The 22813-nt window shown below is 38.6% G+C and overlaps 1 long non-coding RNA gene across 1 annotated transcript in view; it reads left to right on the plus strand.

Annotated features, from left to right (window-relative positions):
* Positions 1–22813, plus strand: part of LOC124087445 (uncharacterized) — a 69024-nt gene that overhangs the window by 3094 nt on the left and 43117 nt on the right. Inside the window, exon 2 of the long non-coding RNA XR_009226110.1 lies at positions 18740–18891. This is a non-coding gene — a long non-coding RNA (uncharacterized LOC124087445). The remainder of the gene's footprint in view (positions 1–18739; positions 18892–22813) is intronic.

Below are 22813 nucleotides of genomic sequence, written 5' to 3' on the forward strand. Positions count from 1 at the left end.
ATTGAAGAATTTTTAAATAGAGCCCTAGGCTTATGGGACTGGAGTCTTCTTTTCCCCTGAGAATTCCCAAGGCACTGGTCTTTGTCTTAGAAGGAATGGAGTTTCTGAATGGTGTGAAAGGGACAGAGAGGGTCGCTTCAAATCGATTTTACTTGTCCTTTCTGTCTTTTCGGATCAACGCCCTTCAATGGACACAGAGGTGCTCTTTCAACCAAAAACTTGTGCTACATTTTCTGCCTGTATTGGTGCTAAATACAATAAGCACTGGGCAGATTTTTTTCTTTGCTCTCCAAAGCAGGAAAGCACCCTAATTAAATTGTTTTATATGGACAGTCAAGACCGACCAATTAAGTATGCATTAGTATGAAGATATAGTCTACAGATAAGGCGGTTTAGAAAACCATGTGTAGGACAAAGAAGAGGGCGCTAGTGCTTGGGAGGGGTGTGTGGACACAGCAAGGTCGAGCCCCTTCCTTTTGGGCCCCAGGGGAATTGCAAAGGTCCAGGTTCCAGGTGAGGGGGGCAGGCCGGCTAACAGGTGGGCACCAGTGCCTCCACTCCAGGAACTGTGGAGCATGAGGGGTTTGTCTTCTTCACATACTACTTTGGTAAGGTATCAGCACTCCGAGAGTAGAGGTGGTGGGTCCTCTTGGACACGGTGAGACCTTGCGGTACCCCACTCCAGGTCTGGCCCATTTCCTGGTGTCCCAGGTCCAGGGTGTGGCTCGGGAATAATGACTAGGGCCAAGGAAACATTGGCACTGCCATAGCCATGCAGCAACCCTTTGGCAGCCAAGATCGGGAAGGAGGTCCCCTCTCAATACCTCCAAGCTGAGGGTTTCTTTCCTTCTAAGGAAAGTGAAGTATTTCAGACAGGAAAGTAAAGTTTCCAACCGACGCCACGCGGCCCGAGGGGCGTCGAGGACCAGACGATGGAGTTGGGGAAAGGTCTCGCGAAAGGGTAGCGAAAAAAGGGGCTCCTGTTCAGCAAATGTTGCTGTGGGTTTCTCCACTTGCTCTCGGCTCTCTGAGGGGTGGGCGGGCCGAGAGCGTCTTTCCGCGAAGAAGCCGACTCTGGTAGCAGAGGCTGGGGCCTCTCTGCTTCGCGGGGCAGGGCTGTGTTAGGTGGTCCCCAAGCCGCAAGGGCGCGAACGCGGCGCACTGCTTTAGGAAAGGTTCGCAGGGCGCTCAGCGCCCTTGATAGCGGGAAGAGAGGGGAGGGGGCGAGAATTAGAGTCTGGGGAAGTGGCTGAATGTCAAAAGTAAAAAGGTTGAAAAGCCAATTTTCCAGGCGCGCTTTGTCCCCCCCCCCCCCCCCCCCCCCGTGTGGGTTGCACAGGCTGTAAATCAGCGGCTGGTAGCAGGGGCGGGAGGAGCCCCATCCGAGGGCTTGGCGCTGCCCCGCCCGGACCGTGCACACCTCCCGGTGGGCCCGGAATCGATCCAAAGCCTAGCTGAGGATGTCACCGCACTAAATATTTACTGATCACACACAAATAGCCGGGGCTCGAACGATTTTCCTCTGTGAGGAGAGCGCGGAGAGAAGGGTAAATCATTTTATTAGTGTGGATAAAGCCCAGAGCACACTCCGGGCTGGAGTGTTTTAAGATGTGTCTTCAACGGGATGAAAAGAGTTAGGGAAATCGATACGGAGTGATTAGAAGCCCCCGGGGTGACGAAGGGGGACGGGGCTGGAAGGGGGGTTGTAAGTCTCAAGGGGGGCGGCCTGACCACCGCCAGGGAGCTCCTGGGCGCAGGCCTCGGTCCTCTCATCGACGGGAGATGCGAGGGCGCAGCAAGCGGCAGGAACCCGCAGCCACCCGGCTTCGCAGGGCAGGCACCGTGGGAGGGCTGCTGGGCCGCCGCAGGGCCGAGTGCTTGGGAGCCTTGGACTCCACGCCTCCAGTGGCGGTAGCCAGGTGGAAGCCTAGGCGGGCGTGACGCAGGGACGCGGGCACATTTCGCCACACGCGCTGTCTCCAGGCAGCCTGGGGTTGCAAAGGTGTAGCCCCAAAGAGTTGCTTTCTCCCCCTGGCATTTTTTGGGTTCCTCCCAGCTTGACCCGAGACTTTCCGAACTTTCTCTTTGGTAAATCTCTGCCTCTCATCTCCTTTAGTATTTCTAAAGAGGATTCAGTGGCTCAGTCCCCAATAACTGCTTTTCCACCCACCCACCCGGAGAATACCCGCCGGTGGCGGAACCCGTTGGGGACTGCAGGACGAGTGGATTTCAGGTTCATCGGCCGTGGGCAGGTGGGACGGACGAAGTCTGAGGCCCGGAAAGAAATCAGGAGGCAGGGTGACACACATCAATGAAGCCCCAGGATGGCTCCTTCTCTCCCGGGCAGGAAACTAGCTTTTGCGGGTTCAAGGCCACACCCCAAGGGATGGGAAGCCGTCTTGGGCCCCAAGGCTGAGTGCAACTAGCCAAAGTGGTGGAGATGTAAAGGCTTACAGAACTCGCAGTAAGCTTTGGTAGTGGGGGCCAGATTTCCTGGAAGGGAGAGAAAACCCTTTCCTCCCAAACTCAAGCAGCAGAGTCCTGGCGCGAAAATGGCTTTTCACTTTTTGAAGCGCTAGTCTTTCGGGCTACTGTGAACAAATCTTGAGGTTCGAGAAACAGCTGCAAATAATCAAGAAAGCACTAATTTCTCGAGCGGAAGGCGGGGAAAGAGGAGAATAATTTTCGTTTCTTCTTTTCGCGCTCCTAATGTTTTCCCCAAAATACATTTTCCCTGAAGAAATTGATAGCTACCTGTATGTATGTACGTGTGAATGTATTGAGAAACGTTCATCACCCACCCCATTGCTTTATTTTCTTGGCAGCTTGAAGGATTCAGTTCAGATTGCCCTGCTTGGCTCTTCAGTGCAACAGGAAATAGAGCTGCAGATCCAATTAACCGTTTTCCAGAAAGGAGATATATATATATATATATATATATATATATATATATATATATATATATATATATATGAATCCCAATGGATTGGAGTGTTGTGTTCAGGTGTGAGGTGTGAGGTGCCTCGAATTCCTTCCTCAGTAATCCTCTGATTTCTGCTTTGGAAGCTCGCAATCACCGCTGACCTGGAGTGGTGTCAGGAGCCCGGTCTCCATTAACCCTTTTTGGTCTTGGCCAGAGTGAAGGTTAACTACACTAAGCAACCAAAAGGAGTTGTAGAAAAAGGAAGCAAGCAAGGGAGTAAGGGAAGAAAGAAGGGAGAAAAATAAGGAGCGATGGAAAATAGGAAAGAAGGAAGGATAAATACACTCTAGTTGCAATAATTTTAGAGCTATAGTACTTCACTGCTCCTCCCCCACCTCCACCCTTCTAAGTCAACCGGGTTCCCACTCGAAAGAGACAACAGTCTCATCCATCAACACAGTATACTCCATGAAAACTGAACTTTAGGGAATAAGAAGATAGAATGTAGTGAAATATTTCCTCTATTTAACTGAATACCCAGTTCACTTTAAATATATGACTAATATGTATGTAACTGATTATTGTGTGAAGGAATTTTAAAAACAAACAAAACAAAAACCCAACATATAGTTTACTTTCTTTCATCAAAGTAAAAGCTAATTTAGAATCTTGTCAGTAGCCAAATTACAGCCATAAAATCTAGATGAGATTAGAAAAATATATTCTGCTGGCTTCAAACCTGGTGGCACTTTAATGGGTTGTAATATGATAGTCATGTGCATGAGGTGTACACACTTAGGTGCATATATATTCTTGTGGTATTAGAAGTTCCTTGATGGATTAAAGGTTCATATACTCAAACACTAGATAGAGGCTGTCACTCCTGTACATTCTGGGAGTCTAGCAGAAGGTAGTGCAACAGAGTTTTGAATGAGCTTCTTGGAATCACTATTGTTGAAATAGAAGCTGAAACAACTTAGTAAAACTATTGTGGCTTGCAAAATCATAGAAAGGCACTTCAAAGTAAAAACACCAGATTTACAGTTTGGTAGCTTTGGCAGGACATTTAAACAAAAGTTAAGCATCTTTTGCCTAATATATTGATTTTAAAAATCAGGTGTATGCTACTCTTTTTAAAAAACTTTTCAATGGATTACACAATTAAAGGAGAAGAGGTTAGAGATGATGACACTTGGGGGGGCTTTGCCTATTTGACCATGTCTGATATGGGATATATATATATATGCTTTTAATATTAATATTATATTCTAAGACAACTCCTTCTGATAAAGTTCTAAAAACATTTAAAGCTATGTGGATATCATCATAAAGGGGCAGAGTAAGAAATGATGGTCTGAGTCTATATTTTTCACGAGCCTGCTAATGAAATATTTAAAATGACAGTTGATTTTTGGCATCCCCCCCCCCAAAAAAAAGTATTAGTCAAATGGTATCAAAGGCCATTCACTTAAATGTGAAGGTGCTAGGCACATATCCAGATAAATTAATATTGTTAATTAGCTGCATCAGTGTACTTCAAGAAAATACAAGCAGAATAACAAATAGGGATTTATTTCATTGACTTTCTTTTAACCACAATTTCAAAGTGAATTTCAAAAGAAGAAATATGATTTAAGAAGTAATTCCTTCTCGGTTGTTTTTTGGATTTATTTTAAAATAAAAGAGACAGTTTCAGTATAAAGCATATAACTTGAAAATAAGATGACCAGGGACAGACATACACATGATATGGATAGACACGCAATAAAAAAACATTGTGCATGAATTTAGAAAACATTTAATTAATTACATTACCAACCTCATTTCTCTTCTTAGAAAGCGTGATTTCTTGAAATGCTGAAAGTACATCTTAAAAATTAAAAAAAAAAACTGCAAAATTAAGTGAAAGTTTTTTAACATCATGTTCAATTTCTTGGCCATAGGAAATATTAACTTGAGAGTTTACAAAGTGTATTGTTTGAAGAAAATTTACATTGGACTTTTTATTTTCAACACAGAGTATTATCTATTATAATTTACTGTAAATTAATAAATCTTTTTCAAGAGATTTCTGTGTACCTGACTATGGCAAATTGATTGAGATGATGTCACTTTAAGTGATTAAAGCAAAACTGAAATCATTACAGGAGGGAAATATTGACTTCAGTGACAAATGTCACATAGGGTATTTCTTGACAAGATCACAGGATATCACATGTCAAAGAAAAGTTAAAATATTAGGGGACCCTAATTCTTTGCAGAATGTATGTTAATAACTTATTTACTTATTCCCAGTGATATGTTGTGGTTTTCCATTTTACATACACTTTGTTGCCACATGACAAACTAATTAAAAGTATTGTGAAATATAAGCAGTAAGGGGTTTAAAAGTATTTTTTCTTCATGACCTCTTGAATGATAAAAACTTATATACTCATTGATTTTTTTTCTTGTGATTTTGGTTAATTCAATGGCTCTTGAAGTCATGTATTATGTTGCAAAAGTCTGCACTGTGTATAAATTGAAAATAACTTTGAAGGCATCAGCTTTTTTTAAGGAAGTGCAATTGAATGTTCAGTTACTGAAGAGCTACTATTTAAATCCCAAGTTATATTGAAAACAAACATCGAAACCTGTTCTTCTTTCCTAACAAATCTTAAAATTGTAATTGGCATGACTGTGGATGAATATCTAATATAAGAGCCTTTAACTCTCTTTTCCTATTTACCCTGGAAATGTCTTTAATTTGTCTTCTAAGCTTATGTAATTTAAAAAGCATTAGTTAGTGTACAAGAATTATCCACCCTCAGTGAAAAAAAAAAATTCACCCTCAGTGAAAAAAAATTCTAATCATAGAAAAGAGGTGTGATGTTTATTCTGAAGTTTTGGTAACATACAAAGTTTTCTTAGTAAACTAGAAAAAACTATCCCTGACAAAATATAATAGGGCAGCTGTTAGGTATGGTTTTTTATTCATATCTTCCTGCCCTGTTGCCACTGGTACTGTGGTGTTTGAATTTTTGTCTTCATCCACTGTCTATTGTTAACAGTGAATTTTTGAAATATACAAAAAAAATCCAAATTGTATTGCTTCTATAGCTGAATACATTATTAAATTAAAAAATAATATTCACTTTTGTTTTCAAAGTTGTATGTCCAGGCAATAATGAGGTGAGTTTGTGCAAAGTGCATCACCCCTAACAAACAAAACAAAACCTTTGCATCTATCAGCTAAAGAGAAAAAAAAAAGTTCTCAGAATTCAAATATAAATGTGTTGTTTTTATAATTGAACTCTGGACAAGATTTTATTACATATCTACTATCTACCAAGATGAAACACACACACAAATATATATATATATATATATATATATATATATATATATATATATATATAAAATTTAAAAAATTTTAAATCAAGTCCTATCAACACATGATTGTAGGTTCTTTGAAGTAAAGGGAGATCTGAAAAATAAGCCTCCAAAATAAAGAGATAAGCAGCAGGGCATTATAGCTTACCTTAGTTTTTAGAGATGTTACAAAAGTAATCTTTTAAAAATAACAATATCATGCTTTTTCTTCAAGTACAAAATGAGATGATAATGGGAGAAAAAAGAAGAAGCTCCCCTCCAACTCTTTCCTACACAAACCCCCAAACAACCACAAACAAAACAAAATAAAACCCATCTCCTAAGTTCCCCAGAAAAAGCCCCTTACAACTTTGGAAAAGTTTTTGTATAAGTGGGGGTCCTGCCAAGGCTCCCAATTGGTCAAATGTTTTCTTTTCTTTTTCTTTCATTTTTTTTTTTTTTAACTCAGCGGGCAATGGATAGACTGTAGTTAGCAGCCTAGAGAAAAAGGCCTGACATTGGGAGCTCAACTCCAAAGACCTACCCTTAGAGATAAATTTGGGACAGCAACTGTTGAATGTTAACCTCTCCTTTCTGAAGGGGATTTGCAGAAGCAGGACACTGAGAGCTGATATAGACAATTTTTTTTTTCTTTCTAAGGCATTTCTAACTTTTATGATTCCCCCCCACTCCACCTCCTTCTTTTACTATCTCTCTTTGTGCCTCCAGGGCCAGTGAAAGAGCAGGGCAGATTCTAGATTGCTTTCAGAGTTTGCCTTCTCTGATGATGGATTACCATGTCAATTTAAACGGCATAGGATTAATTTGTTTCAATGATTTCTCTTTAGGCTGAATGCCAGCCGTTTTTCTATCTCTCCTCTTGCTCTTCAGAACACAACTGAGAGAGAGAGAGAGAGAGAAGAGAGAGAGAGAGAGAGAGACTGACTTCTTTCCATATTCTATGTTGGGAGAGAGACAGTAATAGAAATAGACAAGTTAGGTGTAACATTGCAACAGAGTTATAGGTTTGAGTGTTTTTATCTCTGCCTAAGAAGCTGAAACATACAGCCAGTCACATTAAAGTGAAATTGGACTCAACATTTATTCAATAAATACTTGTGTTATAGATAATCCAGTACAGAGTGCTTTTGACACATAAGGACTTAATTTGTCTTGGATAACAAGTTATTAATATGGCACATTTAAACTTGCCACCTACAATAAGGTTATTGAGATCTATAATAACCTAAATGATCATTGTGAAAAATAGTTTGGGTGAGAGAGGAAGAATTTTTTAGACTGTATAACTTTATCTTATATATATCAACACATAAGCACACATGCATGTGTGTGCCCCCTATCTCCAGATCACATACATGACAAAAAAAAAATTCAGTGAAGTTGAAAAGTTCCTTCCATTATGCAGATGTAGCTAACCTTCCAAAACCAAGACTGTGTCAGAAAGTATTTTTCTCTTTTGAATTATTTCTGACATGCACAGGAAACATGCTGTTCAGATCTACTTTCTTTGCAAAACTAACCCCATTATGAAGTTGAAAATGGCGCCAAAATGCACGAAGGTGCATCTGAAATCAGACACCCCTCCATCTTTTTCACCTAAAGTTGCAGCCAGCCAGTGCATGTTGCTGATAGAATAAAGACATTTTACATGAAATAATCTATCTCTACAGTGATTGTTTTATTTTCCTCTTTAAAGGGAGGTCATCCAGTGAATACAGAAATATAAGAAAGGGATTTTATCCTATGAACCAAATATGATGGGAAAAAGTGATATTTGAACACTGGGCTTCATTTTTACCACACTTTTCTAATTGCCTCTCTCTGCTCCAACATTTCCCTACAGTAAAATTTAGCATTATAGTTCAGAATAATAAATTGCATTTGGATTATGAATACAAATAGATTTTTAGCTTTCCTCTTTCTGTCAGTTCTCTCAATGCATAGGCAGGCTTTATTTGTGTAATTCTACTTTCTAAGGACATCCACAATCAGAGGCCAATCAATGACTGTCAGAACCTGAATCTATGCAATTTTAATTTGTACAAAAGTTGTTGGTTGCTAACCTTGGGGAGATTGTGCATCTCTAAGAAACCAAATCTTTGAGAGCTCTCCCTGGGAAATGATGTTACACATGAGCAGAAAATCCAGGCAAGAAAGGCTAATTGAATGAAGAGAGAGAATTAGGTTAAAAAATAGAGTACAATCTAGTATCACATTTTCACTAGTGTAACTTGAAATGAAGGTGTCTTCAAGTCGCCAGTGATGCCAGAGTGTTTAGATGTTGGCCACAGATGGGAACACCTATTGAAATGTGTCTGAAGAAGATTAATAGGGCTTGTCACTGTTGGGAAAGCACTGCTTTGCTGTAAATTTCTACCAGCACAAGATGAATTACCGATGAATGCTCACTTATCAACCCCATCACTATCGTTCGACACTAAATCAAATTGAGAAGTTATCTGCAATCAGAAAATTTCTTTTTAAAATAGACATACACCTTTAGACCCCAACTGTTTAATAATCCCATGCACAAAACAATTCTCTATACCACAATACTTCTTTAGCTTAATTGGAATTATTCTCAATAATGAATATATTATTAAGTTCCCACACAATGAAAAGCTAATCAAACACCAAAGTTTGGCAGTATTTTAACCAGTGTGTGAAGACTTCTTGGGGGTCATCATTTAATACTTTATAAAACATAAACATGTTATTTTTTTTTTCTTTTAGATTTTTCTTTACTGGGAAGACAAAAAAAAGTGGGTTTACTATTTCAAACCCTTCAATATAAGAGGTGTTTCATGCTCTGTTAAAATTGTGAGAATTGCAAGTTTTATGCAGAGAACAGTAGATTAGGATTAAATGATAATGGAGGACAAGCACTTTTAAAAAAATGATATAAGGGTGTTTCATGTAATTTAGTTCAGGGAGTATTGGGGATTGAGTACAGCACCTCCAGAATAGTAGGCATGTAGTCTATGACAGAACTGGTCCCCAACCTTCTTCATACCTCATTTTTAAGTTGGTTTATTTGAGAAGCAAAACACAGTCATTTCTTTTTATTTTCTGCTAAACAACTCTAAGCATCCAGAAGTTTTCCAACTCAGGGATAATCATATTTTGATAAAATCATCAACTCTTGCATTTCTACAGGGCTCTTCCTATTTAAAAAGTGTCTTATGCCTGACTCATTTGATTTTTTTGGTGCTGGGGATTGAACGCAGGGCCTTGTGCATGTGAGGCAAGCACTCTACCAACTGAGCTACATCCCCAGCCCCTGACTCATTTGATTTCTATTGAAATCCTGTTCAGGCAGGTATTCTGAATTCCTATTTTACACCTGAGTAAACTGAGGCTCAGAGTTTTTCAAACTCTATTGACGTTAGAAAACTAACAGAAGCACCATTTGAAACTATGTTTTCTGCGTTCCTTTTAGTATTTTTTTTCACTCCAAGTCATTATGTATATAAAATTATGTAAATGAAGAATAAAACTATGATGATGATGCTTGCTGCAGTTAACACTATCTGCCAAAACTATGGTCAGCATTTACATGTTGTTTTATTTCATCTCTATACAGTTATTTTAGATAGATACTGCTATTATTTCTATTATCAAAAAAAATGAAAACAAAACAAAATGATGCTTACAGAGATTGAGGACTTGCCTAAAATTCTTATTGCTAGGAAGTTGGAATGTGTTACTTAAATCCAGGAAGTCTGAATGCAAAGCCACTGCTCTATCCTATGTTCCTGTTTTCAATTTTAAGGAACATTGAATTATTCTGGATGATCACAGAAGTCTCACTTATTTTCCAGAATGTAAAAATTTCTCAGATTCTGAGACAGTGTTATGATGAACAGGCCCTGGTTTGGAAATAAAGAGAGCTGGGTGTATTCCTTTTAAATTTATTTAACTTATTTATTTATTGTTGTTGCAGTCCTGGGGGTGAAACCCAAGTCCTTGGGCATGCTAGTCAATGAGTTATACCCCAGTTATACCCCACTGAGTTATACTCCAGTCCTGTCACTTGGCTTAATTATTTACTAAGTAGGTGACCTCAACCTCATTGGTCTTTTTTTTTTTTTCATCATCTCTAAATTGGGGTGACTAGATCTAGTGAGCCTTTGTATATTGCTTTTGGGTGCTTCTCTCATTCATGATTTCTAAGAGGAAAGAAAAGGGGAACAGAAAAGAAATAACTATCTCTAAGGGTGTTTGGAGACAGTAACATTCAGAGGTTGGAGAAAACATGGCTCCCATTTCTAGGAGATGGGTATTGAGTACACTCAGCATTAGTTGAGGTCTCTATTTTCTTTTTCTTGCCTCCAGAGAGCACTAAACACAATCGCCCCTTCCTATCAGATGGGGATCAGTTCCAGGACTCCCATCAAATATCTATCAGAGGATGCTCAAGTCCGTTATATACAATACTTTTTATATTTATGTGTAACCTATGAACATGCTCCTGTTTAAATAGTCTCTAGACTTCTCATTACTTAATGCAATGTAAATAATAGTTATACTTTCTTGTTTAGAGAATAATTACAAGGAAAAAAGTTGGTGTGTGTTCAGTATGAGCACAATTTTGTTTTGTTTTGTTTTTTGGCCCTCTTTGATGCAGAGATCTGACTTTACCTGAAACAATGGAGGTTCTCTAGAAAACCATATAGTTTAAATTTGATTTTCCAAGTAAAAGCAAGAAGATAAACTGGAGGTTTGTAGAAGTTAGGGGACTTACTCAGGGTCATCCAACTAATTGGTGACACAGTTGAAACTGAATCCTGTTCCTCAAACCAGGAATTGCCACCACCTCCACCTCACCCTTCCAAAAGCCCAAAAAACCAAAAACCTCTCCTCTACATTATGCTCCTTATTCAACAAAATACATACTTTCCATCAGCTGGTCATGTTCCTGTTATAACTATTTCTCTATTTTATGATGTGATTCTTTGTGTGGGTTATTATTAGTTGTAATATGAAATTTTCCTAATTCTCTCTCACAATCATTTTTCATAAAACCTATTAAGCTAACCAGCCAAACAGTGGAAGCTGCAAAGAAGAATCACAGTATAATAAGAATACTCTGTAATCTCCATTAGGTCACAATAATACTCGAATCTGTATTTATTACAATCTTCCTCTGATAACTTCCAAGCCAAAATTGCTAGATTTATATTCTCTAATGGTTCCCAATGGGAAAAACCTGTGTTTTTAAATCTTCCTTTTCCTGTCCCAAATCATCCTTCCAGATACATTGCTTGCTTTGGGAACCCCCGTCTGGGTTTAATCAGAAGTTGCAAGACAAAATGTGCATTATTAAGAAATATAAATATTTTCAGAAGCAATCAAAGGGATGAAAGATTGATTCAGCATGTAGATTGGACCTAATTTGAAGCAGCTTTGTTCTAATGAGAGCTACTGGGACAGAAAGTTAGGAGCTGTCATGGCCACCAGTTGGAATTTCCAATGCTTTGGAATAACCTGTCAAGATTCCTCTTACTAGATATGCTGAAACTTTTTGCAAGGTACAGTTTCCAGTCTGTGTCCTAAACCACCCTCCTTGCCATGCTTAGGGACTTATGATAGTCAGCTTTGAGAAATTATGACTAATTCCTTCTCCTTAGAGTTTACATCAGCAAGTACCTCCCTTTTCAAAACTCGGAAGTTGGCTTAGCGTTAACTTTCATAAGAACATTTTGGCCTGAAGGCATCTGTATTACAATTTCTTTCTTGGCTTAATAAAAGGTATCACATTATCTACCTGGTCAATCTCTATTGGCTTTCAAAATAGAGACATGGAAAAACCTAATAAGCCTCATTAGTATATCTGCTTTAAAAACAACAGGCTGCCTCATTCAGCATGTTGCTTTGAAATGTCCCAGCAGATCTGGGTGGTCACTGCTTGAATACAGGTATTGCTAATTTGGGATCTTTGTTAGTCTGGTAGCTCTGGAAAAAAAAAAAAAGCCAAATGTATAGGTGGAATTTTAATACACAAAGGATTAAACCCTGATTATTGTATTTTGTTTTTGTTTTCTTTCTTTCTTTCTTTTAATCCCACTTTTTGTCCGAATGGCCATGTGTGAGAGATGGCTTGATTTTCTTGATATGGTTCACCCATCCACAGCTGGAATTCCAAAGAGGACTGAAAATGTCTTTAAAATCAACACAACTCAGGGAGCCTGAGAGAACAAGTTTTCCTTTGTTGTAGGGTATAGTATTATTTGCTGTAGGTTTTTTGATATACATTCTAAATTAGGCCTGCAAAGGCATGCTTCATCTTTAATTCATCACTCTCAGCTGAAAGAGATTAGCAATGTCTAGCACGCACCCCTCGTATGGTGCTGACCTCATCAAGTATGGCCTGAAATTAATTAGCCTCATTCATTCCAAATGGAAAAGGATAATGGAGCAGCATTTTAGAGATGACCATCACAAATTGTATGCAGCATATTTAAAAGGCCCCTATTTTCAAACCATGTAGATTAAAATTCTTTCCAGGGTTTACAATATGCCTGAGTTATCAAGGACCCAAAGCAGAGCCCAGTCAGGCTTCATGCATGTGTGTATGTACGCGTTCGTATGCGTGCAGAGTTGTATGTTGCATGAGTACCAGTGACCATGTTTAGATACGTCCATTATTTAGCTGCCTGGTTCTCTAGGATGACACCTGGAATATTTGATCAACAAATATCTGTTGTTTAATATTGTTTAAAATGATTCAGTAGTGGAAAATATTAAGTGGACTTTTTTGGTTTTTGCTGTTAAGTGGAACATGCCAGCACAAACTTTGCTGTTTTTCAGTAAGATGCGATTCATTCTCTAATTTAGAAACAGAAAAGCTTCTTAAAGAAACGCTCAACTTTCTATTTTGAGTTATTTTTGAAACTTTTTATGTCTTTTCCCATTCCCTACTGTTTGATTATAAGTTAGATTACAGAATCCCTTAAATTTATCATCTTGCTAAGATTAGCTGGTTTTTCTCTTTTGGGGATTGAGTAAGGGAGGTCAAAATTTTGAATATCAAAACTGCTTTCTTTTCAAGCCAACAAAATCTTGACCAGGGTTCTTTGGGATTCTCAAAGATGTTGTAAAGTTTATTTTTATGAGCAGAGTTTGGGGACTACAAATGGAAGAAGAAAAAAAGAAAAAGCATGACTTTTTTTCTGTGTGTTTTCAGCTTCTAATTTTTTTTCATTAGTATGAAAAGTAGCCAATGAATGAAAAGGTATTATTCATATTTGGGGGGAATTTTATATAGCGTACATTTCTTTGTTTTCTATTTTTTTTCCAGTACTGGGATTGAACTCAGGGACACTCTACCTCTGGTTACTAAAAAGGGCTTAGGATCCCTTTTTGTTTATGCAATTTTATTTGAGAGAGGATCTCACCAATTTTGCACAGGCTGGCCTTGAACTTGCAATTCTCTTAGTCTCTTAAGTAGCTGGGATTATAGGAGTGGGCCACCATACCTGGCTTATGGTTACTTTTCTTAAGAAAAAAAAATATCTCAGAATAATTTTGTTTCATTAAATTAACAGTGGTTGTTCTGAGTAATGTTACTGAAAAGCTTTCATTTAATTCTTGAAGGGAAAAATGGATTTTAGGCAAATAATCTTTTCAGAGTTCATTGACAGGATTTTCATATATGTTATTTAAGATTATTTGGTTTTATAATAACACAGAAACTGCCAAGTATGTTTCTCATATCTCTGCAAAAATTAAGATTTAGAAATTTATCCAAGTTTACTTTTGCCTAATCTTCTCATCCCAGAAGGCCCTTTTATCTAATGGGCAGTTATCATTTATATGTACAAGATCATCAATCACTAACTGTGAACCTATCATTTTGATATAAAAGATCTATCCTTAAGTCTGCCCAAACCTCTAGCATATAATTTGAGGAAATTGACTTGCTTAAAGTCTGGGCTTCTGACATCTGGGGGATAAAATGAAAAATTGGGGAAAGCTTACATTATACACATTTGATTTTAAAATCACAGTTTAACTGAGCCAGGGATAAGAGGATGATGTGATACAGAATTTTACATATTGACAGAAATAGATCATTTTGCTAATCATCATCTAAATAATTTGGAATTTTGTGGCAAATAAACACAGTAGTAAATAAAGAGGAATATTCTGTAAAAATTGCTTTCTCATTAAAGCATGTGTTACCAAAAATATGATGTTCTTCTAATAATAAATGTGAAATTTTATTTATTATTGAGACAAAGGAATACATGCATTCTATAATATTGCAATTTGTTCAGAGACTGAACAGCCTGTCTGAATTTTTACTTAATATGTCTTGTCAACTGAGGTAAAAATGTAGAAAAACTGTAAATATAAGGATTAGGTTGTATGAAATTTGAGTTCATTCAAATAAAAAACTTAAAGTAAAACTCAGATGAACTTACTCAATTTCATTTGGTATCCACCTGAAGCTATAAATCTTTTGTTGGCATTTGAAGGTAGAAAAGAGGTTCACTAAAATTTAAACCAGGTTTTCCTAAACCCTAAACTAGACTCGCTAACTTTGGGGTAAACTATGGTTCCATTTTAGGTTCATAACAAAACATTCATCCTATTTTAGCTAATGATGAATGGATGATGGGTTAGAGGAGAGGGAACTAGAAGATATTTTTGGAATTGTTGTTTTATTTTATTTCATATTTCCTGTCATGTTCTGTATTAGGGAAGAGCAGTATAATGAGACAAATTTTTAGTGATGTCTGGAAAGATGACAACAAACAGAAGATCAGAGCAGGGAAACTGGCAGTCTTTGAATTGCCAAATATGCATAATTTCTTTTTAAAGGAGAACATGGATGAAGAACTAACATTTGTAAGGTGCTTAGTATTCTTGAGCACTGTTCTAAGTGTTTCACGTATATTAATTTAGTTTTCTATCGCAATCCCTGGCAAACACTATTATTTCTATTCTCCAGATGAAAAACACCAGGCAGAGGAAAGTCACATAACTTGCCCCAAAGTCACACTGCTTGTCAAAGTGATCTGACTCCCACAACCACTTGTTTTGGAGTCTGCACCCTTAGGTCTGGTGCTATATTGCTTCTCAAGGGAACATACAGTTATAGTGTTGTTTGGAAAATGAACTGCAGCAGACTATGAATGGAAGGGAAGTCTTCCCTTCTTTTTGACTTTTGAGGGCAGTAGGAAATTTATGGGGAAAAGCCAATTTTCTTATCCCAGAAGTAGGTGGGGAATTGGTTTCCCAAACCTCCACTTAGAAAACTACATTATATGTAGGATGCCTCAGTGTGCAAGGCAGAGGGGAACAAAGTGAAATTTAAAGAAAGTATGTAATGACAGGGTGAGAGATTGCCTTAGAAGGAAAGATGGAAAGAACTAAATAAGTAGAATTGGCTAAGCAGTAGTTACTAGAGAACTAGACTGTGTTCTAGAAATATTTAGAAGAAAAATGAGGGCCTACAAATGTCAGTAGGGAGGTTGAAAAGAAGCAAAAAAGGAAAGGTATAAGAGCAAATCAAATTAAAGTAAACTCTAAGAGTCTGTCATTGTCTTGAGAGACCCACAAAGAAAGCCATATTTTCTTAGAATAGTGAAGCCATAGCCAGAGATTTCATAGGAAAAGAAAATTTCATTCCCTGTGTTGTACTTTGAAGCAGAGAAATAGGCTAAAAACGATAGTTTAGGGCTATGGGTGTAGCTCAGAGGTAGAACACTCAACTAGAGTGCATAAGGCTCTGGGTTCCATTCCCAGTACCATTAAAAAAAAAAGAAAGGTTGAAAAATGCTTTGCATAAATTGGCATGGTTTGTGTGCACCTGTAATTCCAGTAATGCAGGAGGCTAAGATAGAAAAACAGCAAGTTTATGGCCAGCCTCAGCAACCTAGCAAGGCCCTAAGCAACTTGGTGAGACCCTGTCTCAAAATAAAAAAGAAAAAAATCTAGGAATATTGCTCAGTGGTGAGTCCCTCTGGGTTCAATCCCCAGTCCAAAAAATAAAAATAAAAAGCTTTGCTGGGGCTGGGATTGTGGCTCAGTGGTAGAGTGCTCACCTAGCACAGGGGGGACCCAGGTTCAATTCTCAGTACCATATAAAAATAAAGGCATTGTGTTGTGTCAATCTACAAAAAATAAAAAATTAAAAAAAATAAAAATTCTCTCTCTCTCTTTCCCCTTAAAAAAAGCTTTGCATAATAATACATGGAATGCCCCCATATCCTTTATGTTTACTATCTCATTTAATCTGCATTATATATTTGTAAGGCATATGTATTATTATTTCTACCTTACAGATATGGAAACAAGAATCAGACATTATGTTACCTGCCCAGGATCAGAAAGCCAAAATCCCTCTAAGTCCTCCCCAATCCTGGTCTCCTCCCAGAAGCGTACTCTGTGTACTCCCACACAACACCCCCACCATTGTGCTCAGAAAGTGATATTGTAAAACATCGTCTGGTTTTATTCCAAATTCATTATGCTGCATTACCTGGAAGGATCGTACTGATAAGAACACATTATGCTGGAAGAAGACATAGCCCTGCTTCTGAAATCTGGCTGACATCCTCTAGGAGGTGGCCCAGTCTGCTCAGTTTGTTCAGAAACTGTGCATGTTGATTAAACACACAGCAGTGGGTTTGGATGTGGGACCAAATGAGAGCCGGATATACATAAGAAAATGAAGAGGAACTCTCAAAGGAGGCCTTGAGCATCCTGTGTCTACAGGCCCCCAAATGAAATCACCTGGCTGTTTATAGGAATCTTAGTGCTGATGAAAAGACTGAATTAACACTGCAAACTGTTCCCTGCCAATAAAGAAAAGTTCCAGATTCTTTAAAAAGTATGTAAAGCATCGATCTGTAAAGTGGCAACAACATTTGGGACCAATTACCCAGATTAGGCGGCAACAATGGTCTGTTTACACTTTGTAGCCCAGAGCCCTTTGGCTCTGGTCCACAAGCAGGGGATTGTAAATTACAGGAATTTCAGCCCAACATTGACTTCTCTTTTGACCTATGTGTCTGAGTACAGAGAAAAGCAGGTGAAAAAGTCCTGTTGTGACTTGCCTGAAAAATGTCAATGAATAGGGAACTGAACATTGTCTTCCAGGTAAAACACTTAACACATAGACCCTCTGTAAAGGAGGCCTGGGTTTTATCATGCAGAGAGGAGTCTGGCTGACTACAAAATGTGTCAGGATATAGTTTTTCAGTTTGCAAAGTTTCTCAAAAATGATTTTTGCAAGAGAAGTTAGGAAATAAAGGCTGCCTGTCATCTTTTGGTTACTTACCATGCCCCTTCAATTTAACTCCCTTTTCCAACACATTGTGTATTAGTAACAAATGGTAGATAGTGACATTACTACCATGAGAACTGTATTGGTGGCAATGATTAGCCTAGGTGGCAGCAAATACAGATGTTGAGGGGAAAAAATGCGTTTAGAACATTTGGACAAAACTCACAAATTTGAATTGTTTGAAACTGAGGTGTAGATTTCTCCCTCTTCTTAGGAGGAACAATCTTCATTTTTCATAACTCTGGTAATTCTAGAACTTTTTGAAAGTACTCTCTTTCCTTTAATATAATCCTGATGTTAAGGCTTTGACCTTTGGGTGGGGGGAAGGGGTGAATATCCACAGAGATCAGGAAACAAGAAGAAATGGGAAAAGTAGTCATTCCCGAAGAGTAAGCTGCCAAATGCAGCAGTGTGGAAAAGACAGATTATCATTTTACCTGCGCTCATAATGGCATGTGTTCAGAGTCTAAAAATTCAGCCACACCAAATACAACTGTTAGACCATCAAATTGGAAATAACAACAGTCAAGGACTGAATTCTTGTTTTTCAAGTTCTGTCACTTGGACAGTCATTTAGATGAAAACAGAATTGAGGCTGTGATAGTGTAGTGCTGTGGGAATCTCAGAGCAGGAAAGCATTTCAGTTTTGAACAAATCATCCTGTATGTACTTAGTCTTCTAAGGCAACTCATAGACGATGCCATTCCAGATCCTTCATACATCAACATATTTTACTGATAAAAAAAAACTGGTTGGAAAGCCAACTGTATTCAACTTTGGATTTTTCTGACTCTGGTTCATCTAAAAATTTTTTTACCATTTTCTGCAATGTCAGAGCTTCCTGACATTTACAATTAACTCACAAATTAACTTAGAAATGATAGTAAGCTCTCAGCTAAATGATATAGTGGCCACTGGGGACCAGACCAATTTTCCAGAATAAGGTTAGGACTGAGTTGCTCTGTAACAATGCTAAGGTTGGTTGTATAGAAGCAGTCGTTCAAATGTGAGCAGGAATCTAGGTGTAAGAGGACAGACATTGTCGGTCTCTGAAGTTGGCTGGGTACTTGGCATTCTGACATTTCTTAACCTAATAAAGCAGAGATAATCTGTTTACTTTTTCTTTTTTTTTTTTTTTTTAATTCAAGACTCCATTACAAAATCAAGAAGACATGGACTTCTACTACTGGAAGGAAAATTGAACATTGGTCCAAATTCCTGCTGAACTCAGGGTTTTGGAGATGGATAGATGAGTGCAGATGAAGACTGAGAAATTTCAGGAGTTGCAGATTCAAGGCAGGTAACATGTGTGGGAAGGTGTGGGCAAAAGCCTCCAGTTGGCCCAGGGCCCATCTAAAGAAATGGAGGGGAAGGGCTCAGTCTCCCCAAGCTGCTTATGTAGGAGAAAGCTTTGTTTATGGAAAGCTTTGTTCCTCAAATGGAAGCCCAAATCCACATCTCTGGAACATCAATCCATCAGATCAAATTCTATCCTTAGAGGACATATAATTGAATCTTGTCCCTTTACCCTGTGACAGACCTCCTGATACTTGAAGATAATGGTCATACTCCCCAATCCACTGCTGGTGTTTAACTGGAGAGATTCTCCAGTTTCCCATATAACTCAGGAACTCTTGCTTTCCTGAGTTAGCCTTGGCTTTCCAGAATCTTTTAAGAAGTCTCTGTCTTTATTTTTTATTTTTTTTGTGGTGCTGGGGATTGAACACAGGGCCTTGTGCATGTGAGGCAACCACTCTACCAACTGAGCTATATCCCCAGCCCTTAAGAAGTCTCTTGAGGGCTGGGGTTGTGGCTCAGCTGTAGAGCATGCACCTAGAACATATGAAGTGCTGGGTTCAATCCTCAGCACCACATAAAAATAAATAACGATAATTTTTTTTTTAAAAGTCTCTTGAAATAAATAAAATACACAGAAGTTCTGTCACCAGCATAGACAGTGTCTGTCCACTGTATCTTGTTACTGGTCTTAAAGAAAGCCCTCCACCAGGGAAGAGCTCTGCACTCCTGAGTCAGACTTCAATCATCTGGGGCTTATACAGTGGATTTAATGCATTTAAGAATGTCTCATGTTTATCCCCATTAAATTTCATTTTGCTTTGGCTTTTTGTTAGCTTTTAGAATCTCTGTGTCTCTCTCATCTTTTGTTGTTTTACAAATTGCCCAGCCTTTTTAGAAGTAGTTTTTCCCAATCATTGAACTAAATTTTGCAGATATTGGGTTTCTAGGGTTTCTGGGGTCTTCCATGTCACTAGTGTTATGTTGAAAATAGTTGCATATTTATTTCTTCAATCAGCTCATAAGTAATGGTTAATAGAGGGGTCTCTGGAACGAAATTTGCTTGGGTTTAAATACTGCATTTGACAATGTACAAGTTAGATGGCCTAGGGCTTGTTTAATTTATCTGTGACTCAGTTTCTGCATCTGTAAAATGGAGATAATGTAATTACTATATGTAATTGTTTTAATGGCTAGATGATTTGGTATTTTTGGAGGGCATGGGTATGAGGGATTGAACCCAGAGGCACTTAACCATTAGAGCCACACTCCTAGCCCCTTTTATTTTTTATTTTTAATTTGAGACAGGGTTTCAGTACGTTGCTGAAGTTGATTTTGAACTTGCGATCCTCCTGCCTCAGCCTCCTGAGTCCCTGGGATTACAGGCATGTACCACTGTGCCCTGATGATTTAATATTTTTAAAGCACTTAAACTAGTGTCTAGCATATAGCATGCATTATTTATTATAGAGATAAAATAAATTGAGAAAAGATACTTAAGAAAGGGGACAATGTTGTTCATATCTATTTCTCTAAAGAGATACAGGGGCTGGGCACAGTGGTGCACACCTGTAATCCCAGTGGCTCCAGTGGCTGAGACAGGAGGATCTGGAGTTCAAAGCCAGCCTCAGCAAAAGTGAGGTGCTAAGCAACTCAGTGAGACTTTGTCTGTAAATAAAATACAAAATCGGGATGGGGAAGTGGCTCAGTGGGCAAGTGCCCCTGAGTTCAATATCCACTACCCCCAAAAATAGAAAAATAAAGAGTTACAGGGGCATTTGGTGCTAAGATGTTGAGAATACAGGTGAATGAGTTTCCATAGTGTTGTAAACACTGGATGTAAGCAGACAATATAATCAGTACTCTAGTTTCTAATGCTCACAGATTTTCAATATTATTATAACAAAGAAATCTTGAATTCAGGCTCATGCCTATAATCTCAGCTTCTCAGGAGGCTGAGGCAGGAGGATCACAAGTAGAGGCCAGCCTAGGCAACTTAGTGAGACCCTGTTTAAAAAAAAAATTAAAAAAGGACTGGGGACATAGCTCAGTGATAGAGTACCCCTTGGTTCAATCCCCTGTAGTAAAAGTACTAAAGAGAGAGAAATAAACCCTGAAAAGAGAAGTTGTGTAGATTCAACATCTCTCTGGTGGTTATTTTCCTGCTAACCTTTCTATGAACAATAACATCAATAATATCTTTATTGAGGCAAATCTATCATGCCTTCATTTAGCATAGAAGACCAGAAAAATCACACACTCAGGTCCAATCTAAACTCAGAAGGGGAGAATCACACTGCTTAGTTTGTATTTATTCCAGGCTGAGAGGAGATGACATGTATTTTTATCATGAAAAAGAGCTGAACAGGAATGTTAGTGCTTCTTAGATATTTATTTCATTTAAAACTTTGGTAGATCCCCAGGCCAGAGGCAGACTCATTGAATAACACATGCTAAGAAATAGATGTTTTAAAACTTCCCCCACTATATGGAAGTCTCTGCATGGTCCTACCTTTTCATTAACACCAGCCATGAAGCTACTGACATCAGAGTGGGTCTTGATTTATGTGCATAGCAACCTAAGGCTCCCCTAGGTTCCACTTCAGTGTGTCATATCCAGTTCTCATCAGGTTGAAAATTTAAAACTTTCAGAGATACCTTTTAACAGGCAAATCTCTTTGAACCTCAGTCCATGCTAATTTAAACACATTGGGTATTTTCTTCCTTCTGAATTAGTACAGTTGAGCTCAAAGAATAAAATTCACCGCTGTTTTCTCCTTTGTGTGTGTTCAATAGGTACCCCCAAGCAATTACCTACTGTGAGATGTGGGAGGAGCCATTCTGTAATAGCAGGGGCCACTGGTAACATGATATGTGGTTGTTGTGTGTGTAATGTGCTAATACTTTTGACAGCAACCATCCGAAAGGGGTGTAGCAAGTTATTTGAAATTTGTACACAGACTGCCCTATCCATTACGCATCGCCCATATCATACCAATAATCTCCCAGGACAGAGATGCTGTTACACTCGGCGGGCCACGGGCTGCCGTGTGGGTATGCACACAACTCCCACTGACTGTGCCACCGTGACACTTCAATGGGAGTTGTCAGCAGCATAAATTTAGCCCTGTACAGTCGCAACCACAGCGGGCGCAGCTAAACAGAGACCTGGCTGTGTGTTAAAAAGGCTGAGTAAGAACAAAAAAGCTGCCAGTTTTCATAAGAAATCTTATCCCCTGAGCATTGAGAACTGTAGCCTGATACTCACCACATTCTTTATCCTTGTCCCACAACCTGCGGATCCCAGGCTGGGACTTGGAAGCAACGAACAGAGTGGGCATTAAAAAGAAAGGTCTGCTACAGGGCATCAAACCGTGCTTTGCATGCAACCTTATTATGTGAGGGAAAAAATCCCCATAGAGGATCTTTAGAACATTTATTTATCAAAATTTAAAGGAACACCTTGGAACCAAACCCTTCTTCAAATATAGAAAATTTAAAACACATAAAACAAGAGCACAAAAGTGCTCAGCTTTTCAAAGTCACTCATCTATCCAGTTTGAATCCCACAGTGTTATGGGTGTTATAATATATAACACATAGATTGTCATGCTAACATGATCACTGCTATTGGAGACCTATTTTAGTGTTTTTCAGCATGTTTTCTAATGCAAGTCCTTTTTTGGCCACTTGAACATCCCCAAATCATATCTTCTAAGTGACCAGGTGTCACTAACCTCAATCCCCGATTGCAGTAAACCTCAGGAGTTAATCCTCAGTGCTCCGAGTCCCAGCCCTCACTGTTATAAACAGTGAATTCTATTTATTCATAATTAGCGGCAGTAGTATTTTGGCAGGCAGAGCCTGGGTTTGAATCCCTGCTTTGTGCTACAATAACTGTGTGTCTTGGGAGTGTTGTGTAACAT

Source organism: Marmota monax, unplaced genomic scaffold (assembly GCF_021218885.2).
Source record: "Marmota monax isolate L192 unplaced genomic scaffold, Marmota_monax_Labrador192_F-V1.1 WCK01_AAM20220418_F8-fsc00005, whole genome shotgun sequence".
Lineage (NCBI taxonomy): Eukaryota > Metazoa > Chordata > Mammalia > Rodentia > Sciuridae > Marmota > Marmota monax.